General features: G+C 36.8%; 1 long non-coding RNA gene across 4 annotated transcripts; it reads left to right on the plus strand.

Annotated features, from left to right (window-relative positions):
- Positions 1–3260: 3260 nt before the first annotated feature.
- Positions 3261–6095, plus strand: LOC136206664 (uncharacterized). 4 transcript variants are annotated; one of them, XR_010676378.1, is made up of 6 exons: positions 3261–3763; positions 4244–4275; positions 4382–4564; positions 4666–4800; positions 5571–5658; positions 5789–6095. It is a non-coding gene; the product is annotated as an uncharacterized lncRNA (long non-coding RNA). The 4 variants fall into 4 exon arrangements; XR_010676379.1 differs by lacking the exon at positions 4244–4275 and having other exon boundaries at positions 5797–6095; XR_010676377.1 differs by lacking the exon at positions 4244–4275 and having other exon boundaries at positions 5774–6094.
- Positions 6096–11576: the final 5481 nt, after the last annotated feature.

The raw sequence follows: 11576 nt of genomic DNA on the forward strand, positions 1-11576 counted from the left end.
ATATATATAGAATATGTGTAATTCAGTGCGGTTCGGTTTCTTTTACATTTTTTTTAAACCGAACCAAATATCGAAATGCACAAAAAAAAATAAAACCGACGTCGAACCGAAGTGTGAAAAACCAAACCGAAAAACCGAATTCAATCGATTCGGTTCGGTATGCGGTTAAACCGCACCTATGCACACCCCTAGTATATATCTATAAATATAAATGAAAAGGTTAATTTTGTAAATGTCACCTCTTAAATGTAGGGGTAAGTACGGTTTGGTACAATTCGAGGATTTGAAAATCTCCAGAATTGTGTCTAATAAAATCAACTGTACAATTCGGTTCGGTCCTATTGAAAAAGTCAACAATTCAATCTGGTTCTGGATCTTTTTTTTTCAAAATTCAGACCGGTTCTAGAATCTCCAACATATTTACTCAGTAATATTAGGAATTTGAAAATATTCAGAATTGTACCTAATTAAGTCAACGGTACAATTTAATTCGGTTCTATAGAAAAGTCAACAGTTCAATCCAATTCTAAATATTCTTTTTCGAATATTCGATTCGGTTCAAGAATCTCCAAGATGAACGCTGAACCAAGTGTCCCATGATCACTCAAGTAAAAGTAAAAGTAAAAGTAAAAAACGGCGTTAATTGAATTTATTTCCTAGAAACCGCAGGTCATCCATGCACCCTTCCACCGAAACACTACGACTGTTTCGTTTCTTTTTTGACCGTGGCATAATGCACACTAAAATTACATCACAACGGTTGTCGTGGTCTCAAACTTTACTACACGTGTACAGTCTGGATTTACTGGATGGGTCCCACTCACACCAAAGACTCCTATATATACCCCTCCCTCGCCTTCTCTCTTCTCCATTTCTCTCTTCCCTCTTTCTCAATTTCTATCTCTCTGATCTCATTAATTTCAGAATTCAAAAATGGCTGGCTCATGCTTTTCTCTTTGTTTTATAATGCTGTTGATGGCCGGATCCTCCATCGCACAGTCGCCGTCTTCATCACCTGCTACATCGCCGCTTGCTACACCACCACCACCAGTATCTGCTCCTACTCCAACTCAAACTCCAGTTGTGAAACCACCGGTTTCTTCTCCTTCTCCATCGAGTACTGCTACTCCTCCTCCGGTGAATGCTCCGTCTCCGGCTACTGCTACTCCTCCTCCAGTGAATGCTCCATCTCCGGCTACTAATAACTCTCCTCCATCTCCTCCTCCTCCTCCTACAGCAGGTTCTACTTTTCCTTCTGTACTCCCGCCGTCTACAATGTTTGGCTCTCCATCAAATGCTCCTGCTCCAGCTGAAAACGCTGCCGTATTCAATAGATTTGCTATTTCTGGATCTCTAGCTATCGGTGTGCTCACCAGCCGTTTTGGTTTTATAGAGAGTATATTATTATCTGATATTGTTTCTGTTTTTATTTTCACCATTTATTTAACAATTCTTTTGTATTATTCACCATAGGAGGTGGCTAATATTATTTCATATCAGCAGCTTTATCAATATGCTTTATTTTTATTTATTTTTTACTGTTCAGTTTAAAAAAATTGTTTAATATTCTGTCATATGTGCTATTAATTTTACTTTTGAAAAACGGAAATGTATGTAAAGAGAATCCCTAATTTTGACATACTGAGTAACTTTATCTCTGAAATTTAAAATAGAGTAATTTTTAAGATAATAGTAAATGAGTAAAAAAAAAAGTAATTTACTTCTAATAACGGTATCAAATAACAAATATATTAATTAGGTGTTTGATTGTTTTCAATTGAAAATTTTGAGAATGATTGTTTTAAACGTTTTTATTTTTATTGATTTTTTTAAACATAAATATTGATTCTCCGGAATGAGGAATATTGATAATGTTTTTGGAACATCTGTAAACGCGAAATGAGGATGGGGATTCTTCGTAGGATGAGGATAGTTCCAGTTTAGCTCGTGGGGACGGGGATGGGGAATCCCCGACTTGTCGAGAACGAAGATGAGAAATGCATTCTCCGCCTCGTTCCATTTACATCCCTAATTACATTGAAAATTAATATCATTATTTTATAATAGCGTTTTATAATTTTATTTCTAACATTTTATATTTTAAATATAGTAAATTTTAAAAATGGTGTAATTTTACTTCCATTATTTTAATACAAATAATAAATTTATCTCTAAATTATCTCTCATATTGGACTTTAATGTTTACATTTAGACATAATTTGTTTTGTTGGATCTTTTTGTTATACTTTAATTTTATTAGGTATAAATTGGGGGAAATTTCAAATAAAACCTCTGTGGTTTCACTAATTTTCAGATAAATGATTGTGGTTTACTTTTTGTCAAAACGAGGACTGAGGTTTCACACTTTTAATAATGCTATTAAAACTATCTTTAATGACCTGAAAATGAAAATTTTCAAGAATTAAAGTTGTTCAATCACTACAAGAAAAATCGGTATCACCGACGCAATGACCGAGACAAGTATATGTGTAGGAAATACCGACGGAATACAGACACATAATTTCCATCGGAAATCACCAACACATTTTCCTACTCAATCCAATAATGTGTCGGTGATATGTGGCGGGATAATTTCGGCTCCGATTACCAACACAATTGGTCGGTGTTGAATAAGGTTGGTGATAACACCGACATATTTATTTTTGTCACAGACGGAGAGTTTGTCGGTGAATAAAATAATATATATTATTTATTTATAATTTCCAAAACTTTTAATAAAAACTAAAATTAAAATAAAAGTATAAGGTATAATAACTCTTTTTTAGCAGTCTTTATATATATATATATATATATATATATATATATATATATATATATTATACTTTTTTTTTTGATGAAAAATTAAAAAATTATATATATGATATCAAGAACGTTCAATAAAAAAACTAACAATAAAATAAAAGGTATTACAACCATTTGAGTCCCCAAACTAAAGTTGTAAAGTCAATTAGGACATTAAACTGTAACTATTCGATATATACTTTAATAATATATATGTTGGTTCAAAATGGATTTGAAGAAAAGGGTTTGGAACTGTTAAATCTAATGACTTTTGATTAGGTCTCAATTGATAATTTTTTATTAGTTTAAAGACCTGATTGATTATTTTGATAATTTAAGGTTCTAATTGACTTTAAAGTCTTAGTTTAGGGAGTAAAGTAGGTATTGTACCAAAATAAAACTATGAGGTATAAAAGCCTCTTTTAACTCTCCCTCCTCATTCACGAACCCTAGCCATCTCCTCTTCATCTGTTCCGCCGACCCTCTTGTCTTCATCTATACTATCAGTTCCTAACCTAATATTTGGCCAACCTTCACCAGTTCAGCTTTCATCTCCGATGACCACTCATTTCCATGGCTGCATGCTTCTTTAGCTTCTCACTTTTACATCTTCTGGTTAAATCCTCACGCTAAGCCGGTAAGTGAAGGCTGGTGGGTGAAAAAGGCCCTTATAGGGATCCCGAGGATCTGTCCTTGAAGGCCGGTTTGGGGAAGCCTTTGTCGTATGTTAAAAGTTGTAGAAGGAATGAGATCTCTTGGTTTGTTGCTTTCCTTTTAGTCGAGCTCTTGAAACACCTAAAGGCTTACTCGATAGAGTAAGAATTTTTTTTCATTCGAAGCACACATGTACGAGTATCAAAGGACCAAGCACCTTTATTTCTTATTTCCAACGGCGACCGCTTCCATAGTTCGACGAGTTGATTGACGAGACCACAAGCCCGTGGAAGTGCTCTACTCTCTGGTATTCTTCTTTTGCCTTTTTCTGGGATTTTGGTTGTAAGGGTATTTTTTTATGATTTGAAGATGCAATTGTATGAAGTTGAGAATTCGAGTGACATGCTATTTAGCATCATGAATAATTGTCAATGATTTGGAAATTGGAGTCTTGGATCTATGTAATTATATATATTGGAACATATATGGATTTGTTTATACATGTAAGAAGCAAATTATTTTATGTTGAGGGTTTTAATTTTAGTATTGAAAGAGTATGTGGAAAACATAATATTGATGGGAATTTGCTGAAGCTGCTGTTAGACTATGTTGATATACTACAATGTCATGATGCTGAGTTTGGGTCTCTTGACCAAGTCATGTAATAATTGCTATTTCCTGATATTTGCATTTATTTATATTGAAAATATATCATTTGAACAAGTATTCCCTTAATATTACAATTGTTATTTTGAGGCTTTGTGTTCATTTTATTTTATTGCTTCAGATGGGAATCGTATTCCTCAACCTACAGCTCAGGTTGCTTACTTTATTTTTCATGTTCTTCATTAAGTGATTCGATACTTTGGATTATTCTATTAGATTGTTCTTATCAATTCCATTATTTAACACTATAATGCTTCAGGTTCTGTTCATCAATAATAGGGGGACAGATACTCTTTTGAGCCTTTACCTTCATATCTTTCCTGCTCTTATAAGGTCTGGTTAGAGGAGATTGGCAGTAGCTTGAGATGTGAATGCATTGTCACTGAAGTGTTTGGAAGGTCAAGTGAGCCAGACTATGCTGAGACTGCTGCTGTATTTTCGGGTCTTTTATTACACTTGCAAACTATCATTTTTCTCTATGGAAATTGTTATCTTGTAATGGCCACTATTTATGTTGGACCGGACATTTGGTTTTCTGTACAGCTTCCAAAATTGGAGATGTTTGCTCTTACTGGAAAGGCAATAGAAGGTGATATACTCGCTTCAGTTGAAAGTAATACCACAAAGTGAAACTCAACAGTCTGTTTGGAGCAAGAATAAGAAGGATAAATATCAAAGGTGAATTGCATTTTTTAAGAAATTAAGGCATGGTTTAATTAAATGTTTTAAAGTAATAACTGTTCCATCATCGTCTAAACTGGAAGAGTGTCCTGTTCTTATTGATGCATCTCTTGGGGAGTCTCCCCAGTTGTATTTGAATTAGTTTAATTGCCTTTGTCTAATTGGTAAATGTTAGATGCATGATAATTAGATGCATGGTTTCATTTGAAAGCTTGGCTTTACATGATGAGATAGAAATTGATCATGTTTTATACAAGTTCTTATCAATTCCATTATATTTAACACTATAATGCTTCAGGTTCTGTTCATCGGTAATAGGGGATAAAGACTCCTTTGAACCTTTATCTTTATATTGTTCACACTCTTACAAGGTTCGGTTCGAGGACACTTGGAGATTCTTGAGATGTGAATGCATTGTCACTTGTGTGTTTGGATGGTCAAGTGAGCCAACATATGTTGAGACTGCTGCTTTATTTCCAGATTTTCTATTATACACTTGCAAACTATCATCATTATCTTTCTTTCCCAATTTATTTGGTTTTCAATCTTGCTCTAATGTTAAGATGCTAAAAATAAATGTTGATCTGTTTACTTTAACTTGGAATATTCTACATTGGATCTAATATATTCTTATAATATGTTTGTTTCGTCTGCTTCTATATAATTTTTTATTTTGACATTGCACTTGACAATTTTTTGCTAGTCCATATCCTAATTAACTATAAGCATACATTTTTTATGCTAATCCATGTCATAATTAACTATAGGATATGATGTTAGAGAGCAAACAAATGGAGTTATCAAGATATTGAGAGGCAGTTGTTGGTGTGTGTCAAAGAGGAACATTCTTCTATGGTAAGCACCAAAAGTTTTGAACATTTCATTTTCTGAATTTGTATTATAATATACAATGACCTTGGATTTTCTGTTTCATATGACTGCTCTGATTTTGCTAATACACTTGCTAAAGTTTTATGCTTCTTAGATATGCAGACAATGGTTTCTTTTGGATGCATCTCACTTGTCATGGGTCAGTTAACCATCTCAATGACATAATTGATCAATTTGTGCCCATGAGGATCTTAGAACTTCATGTATTGCCAAAATTCCCAAAAAATGCAGCAGATGGTTTCCATGTATTAAAAATTATTGTTAGTTCAATTTTTATTTAGAACAATAGCATGTCTGTTTTAATGTATTTTGTAATAGTTTAAAGCTTCCTTGGTAGTTGTAGACACCGAGTCGGAGGACCTGTGACGAAAACCTAGAAACAAGACGGTTGAAGCGATTGATTCCGGAATTTAAAAAAAAAATACATAATAAGGAAGGAAAAGTTACGACGGGTCGCTGTTGCCGGTAAGGTGGCTCTCGTATGCTTAGCGGCATGGCGCGGGTGCTTAGCGGCATTCGGCGCGCGGTCGACGATGGTCGGACACCCGCTCGACGGCACAGGGCGTGCGCCCAGCGTCCGTCGGACGCACGCGTCCAACCACGAGTGGCACGCGCTCGACGTCCGAGCAATGCTAGGGCCCGGTGGCGCGGTGCGCGCTCTCGTCGTCCGCTGGGCGTGTGCGCCTGGCAGTGCGGAGCGCGCGTTCGGCGGTCGCGACGTGTGGGCGACCGGCGGCGCGGAACGCGCGCTCGGCGGCCGCGGGGTGTGCACGCCCGACGGCGCGAGGCACGCCTTGGTGGCCGTTGGACGAGCGCCCAACCACGTCGGGCGAACGCCCAACGGTCATTGGGCGAGCGCCCAACGACGGTTGGGCACGCCCGCCCAACCTTGCGTTGGGCGTGCGCCCAACCTTGCGTTGGACGGCCGCCCAACAGGCCTTGGGCGACGCTTGATTTTACTCGGGCGTCGCCCATTCTTCCGGGGATCCGTTTGCCTATAAAAGGCACGGATCCCCATGCATTTGAGAGGGGGAGGATTTTTGGAGCCTTTCTCACTCTAGACATTTTTAGAGAGAGAAAGTGATTTTTTTTGAGAAAAATATTTTTTTTTTCAAAAATTCCGAATTTCCCAAAGTTAAATTTTTACTAAAAAAAATATAAAAAAACGGAAAATCACGACTCGTGGAATCAATCGGATTCGACTGTCAGATACCGAATTTAAGGTATTATCCGAGGACTAGACTCTTTTATTTTATTTAATTTATTTCCTTCTTCTATTTATTTTTTAGGTTATGTTTTTATTTATTTAATTGTTCATTTATTTTATCACTTTTTATTTAATTTGGCGTATTTATTTAATTTTCGTCTCGTATTGAATAAAATTCGGTTTTGTTTTGAAATAAAAACCTCGTTTTAATATCCCAATACGAACCGTGATCCGATAAAAAGGTAGTTCGGGTATTGAAAACGTTGTAATTATAAGTTTTAATCTAAAGAATTTCCAAATAACGTTTTAAAATAAAAACGTCGTTTTAGGAACTTCAGTTATTGACTATGATCCATATTTGGTAGTTCGGAAATCCAAAACGATTGAATTAGATTCAATTTAAAGCTTTTGAATAAATCTGGAAATAATTGGAGTTCTTCTGTAATTTGCCATTTCTGTCACTAATTGCTGTTTACCGACGGATTTTCCGTCGGTAAATCTGCCAGAATGTAAAAAATGCTGTTTTAGTCCACCTTTCTTAACTTTTAAGCTTTTAATCCCTTTATATATATATGTATAGTTATGTAATATATATTTTCAAATTATTTTACACATTTAGTATGTATAATTATTTAGGATGTTTATATATCATTTTTTATTCTATTTTTAAATATAAGTATATGTATATATATATTTTCCTTTTTTGTTCATTTGGGTTATATTGGATTTTATTTTAAATGTTACTTACTTGAGCATTTTGGAGATAATTAGTAGATATTAGTGGATTAATATATATTATTTTTGACATTTAAAATTACATTAGGTATGTATACATATAGTTTTGGGAAGTTTGGGCTATATTAATTATTATTAAATAAAACTATTTTGGGGATAAATGTTATTTTCTTATTTAAGAGTTTTATTTACTATTTTCAAATGTTTAAAGTATAAATGTATTATGTTTAGTATTTTCATACATGTATTATTTAATCTCTTTCCATTAACTTTTATTTCATACTCCCTTTTGATTAAAATGTATATATATATGTTTATATTATTTCCTTTATTCTTTCGGACCATTTATGGGTCCATATTTTAAATGGCCTTTATTTGGCAGTGAATTTTGGGTTTAAATATGTTTATTATTGTAATTATGACAAGTAGAGAATCCATTAAGGAAAAAGGGGAAAATAAATCACAAAAAAAGAGTTTTCAACTTAATTATTTAAACTAATGAATTTTTAGAGGTTCCTAATGTAAATAAATAGTGTTTTCTTGACATTTCAAATCGTTTCTTAAAATACCACGTTTCAAAACCTTAGTCCGTTCCAACGACGGATTAAGCGAACCTTGTAATTAAAATCATTTTCATTGTAAATAATGAAGTTTTGAATCGTTTTCTTAAAAGATTTGTACAAAATAAAATTGACTTGTATGACTTAACCACGTTTTCTTATTAAAGGTTTTTATCTTAAACGTTTTCAAACACTCGAGTCGTTCCAACGGCGATTCGGGTGAACTTCATCCAACGGGGTTTTAAAACGGACCTAAATCGTTCCAACGGCGATTAAGGTGCGAACCATGTAAATAAACTCGTTTTGGGGAAATAAGTTAGTATAGAATTAACTCGCAACACGACATGTAAATTACGTTGTAAATAAACGACTTCTTCCTTCCTCCCCTCTCTTTTATATTGAACTGATGTAAATGGGTGATTCTTTACTAAAGTGGCTTTTCAATAATATATGCTCAAAATGGTTTCCAAAATGAGAAAGAAAAGGTTTCAAATGAATTTTAAACTTAAAGAAATATGCGATTAGTCCGTTATCGCCTAACATGCTGAGTAGGAGGCCGGTGGTTCATAACCGGGTGATGTCGGGGTGCCTAGTAGCCTTTCTCCGGAAAGGAGCTAGCCTTCTCGGCTCGTACCCAAGTTTCCCGAACCCACATCGGTCTCCCGCAAGGGATCGGTGTTCATTTTCCCATTCGTGGGTGGCGACTCTTCCATATCTCCGAGCTCCGATCCTGCCGAGCAGCTTGATTCCACGATTGGTTGCTTTCGGCGCCAATCACCGCTTACGTCGCCATGAGGTTGTCCACCCCCCGGTCCGCCCGGGAGATTAGGCCGCGGCACCTCGTCTAACAAGTGGCGACTCTGCTGGGGAAGCGAGAAATTTGATTCCGGAAGGTGTGTATTAAGCCCTTAACGGGGACGGATCATATTATTTCTTTTCGTATGCATTCATAAGCATTATTGCAAACCTTTTGGGTAATTTCCGCGAAACCTCTAGCGAGAGTCCATTCGTCACTCGAAAGAGGCTAGTGTAAGTTCCCCCTTACAGTAAGGCGCCAAAGGGTCCCCATCCATTCGTTAGGGGCGAATTTGTGCGGTCCTGTGAGGTCCCGCGATCAGCCGTGTCAGCATATAGTAGCCTTAGAAGTTGCCATAGGATTACCCGTTACCATTTTTGATGTGATGAATGAATCAGTTCGTGTTTTCAAATTGCCATGATACGTGTCTAATCCTAACATATGTAAAGGAAATGAAACGATACGTTAATATATACTCTTAAACCGATATATAAACTACCCCAAATATTGAAACAATTCGAACTAAAGACGACTTAGCCATCTCGTATGAATGAACTTGTGCGACCCGCCTGGTCCCTTTCCGTGTCCCGAAGAAGGCACATGTTCAGGAAATACGTTATGACGTAAGCACGTATTAGTGCGGATCGGTTTGATATTAAGGATAGTTATATCTCGATTCAAAAGACTATATTAACGAGTAGCCGTTATTCACATTCTTTAAATAGGTTGGGATAAAACGAAATTATGACGAAACGAAAACGAAGAACATTTCTGTTTCGAATAACCCTGTTGTAACGTAAAGAGTTTCGCAAACGTGGCCCGTCCCTTCCGAATAAAAGACGAGCTCTTACGTTATGTCTTGTGTTGTTCTTAAGAGAAATGGACGTGTCCGCAAAAGTGACTAAGAAAGTGAAAAGCAAAAATGAAACAAACGACCAAAATCATTCTTTATCTACGATATATGTCAATCTCGAAAATAGTTAAAGAAAATAAACCAATGTCGTTGGATACGTGTCTCGAACAAGTATATGCGCTGTTTAAAATCACAAAGCCGAATCAAATCAAACCGCATAATTGCGCCATATGGACGAGACTGCGGGTTTTGACTAACGACTCGATCATTTCGACCGTTACCAAAACTGCAAGAAATATGGCCCGATGTACGTGTTTGCTTAATTCGTGCCTAAATGAAAAAGAACGGTAAAATCCTTGCTTCGAATAAACATGCGATTCAACGAAATGTTGATTTTCTATAACCACGCTAGGATGATATATCCCGTAGATTGGAAGGAATAAAGAGTTGTAATTAGCCGAAAGATTACCGTACGCTCAAATAAGACTCGCCGTCTTTTCACGTAGCCAAAACGAGCAAACGGAGTCTTAGCGCTAAAAAAAAAACGCGTTACGCGATGAGTCCGTTCCCTAAATTCAAAAGTGATCCCATCACTAAATAAACACGTGGTCACGTCTCTCTATAGATCCAAAAAATCCCGTTGTAATCCAAAAATCGAGACACGAACCCACGCGAATAAAAGGGAACGAGTCATTGATAATAACGAACGATTGGACTAAAAGAATAACTCGTACCACGTCTAAAAACTGAGATGCGCTCAAATGGAGTCAAAACCCGAATTAATGCGTCTCGCGAAAGGACAAAAGACGAGTTATTTCGAAAGGACAATCCAACTTGGTCGATTTCTTAGTCAATGAACGTTGATACGTCAAAACGAACTGTGTTGTCTGATGGATGATTTACTTTTTCCGCAATAATCGACGGCATCACGCATCCTCTGGACCGCAATGTGAGCCCAAAACCAAAATCCTAGGAAAGAGACCTGGACCAACGAGTGTGTGGAGGAATAAGGGTGGAAGAGAGATGTTGTGATACGTGTAATTAGACTAACGTTTGTTCTTCTTATCTTATATATCTGTAAATAATAAACGCACACACCACAAATCATGCATATAAAATCATGCATACATACTAATGGATACCATTCACGCAGACGTCATCATTAAGCGGTTGTGGTACCGAGAGAGCAGTCGGCTAGTTAGGCAGTTTGATCAGCTACAGATTGACGGTCCCGAATCAGCAATTGTGGCTTCTAATTCATCTTCGTCCGAGTATTGTCATTCTTCCGTCAGTATGTCCGCAACCGATGAAAAAGTGGCCGGATTGGAAAACTCTGTGAACAACATTAATGAGCAGTTGGCTGCGATAGTGGCCCAGATAGCTAAGTTGGCCATGAAGGAGGACAAGAGTGACAGCAAGCACGCTGAGAATGAGGTGAACGACGGCCCTCGCTTTGGGAACGAGGATGATTATCAGGATTATATCCGAAAACAGCTTGAGAAAGAGAAAGCTAAGGAAGAGGAGTGGAAACAGCACATCACGCAGGAGGTGCAGGACTTACGCGGGGGAAGTTCCGGGAGTCAGGACTTTTATAACTTGAAGAATTGTTTGTCGGCAACTGCTCTGCCTTTGAAATTCCGACTTCCTGACATGAAAAAGTTCGATGGAACTGGGGATCCCACTGCCCACATGAATCAGTATGTTGCTGTGATGAAGCACACGATCCTAACT

The sequence above is a fragment of the Euphorbia lathyris genome, chromosome 9, assembly GCF_963576675.1.
Source record: "Euphorbia lathyris chromosome 9, ddEupLath1.1, whole genome shotgun sequence".
NCBI lineage: Eukaryota > Viridiplantae > Streptophyta > Magnoliopsida > Malpighiales > Euphorbiaceae > Euphorbia > Euphorbia lathyris.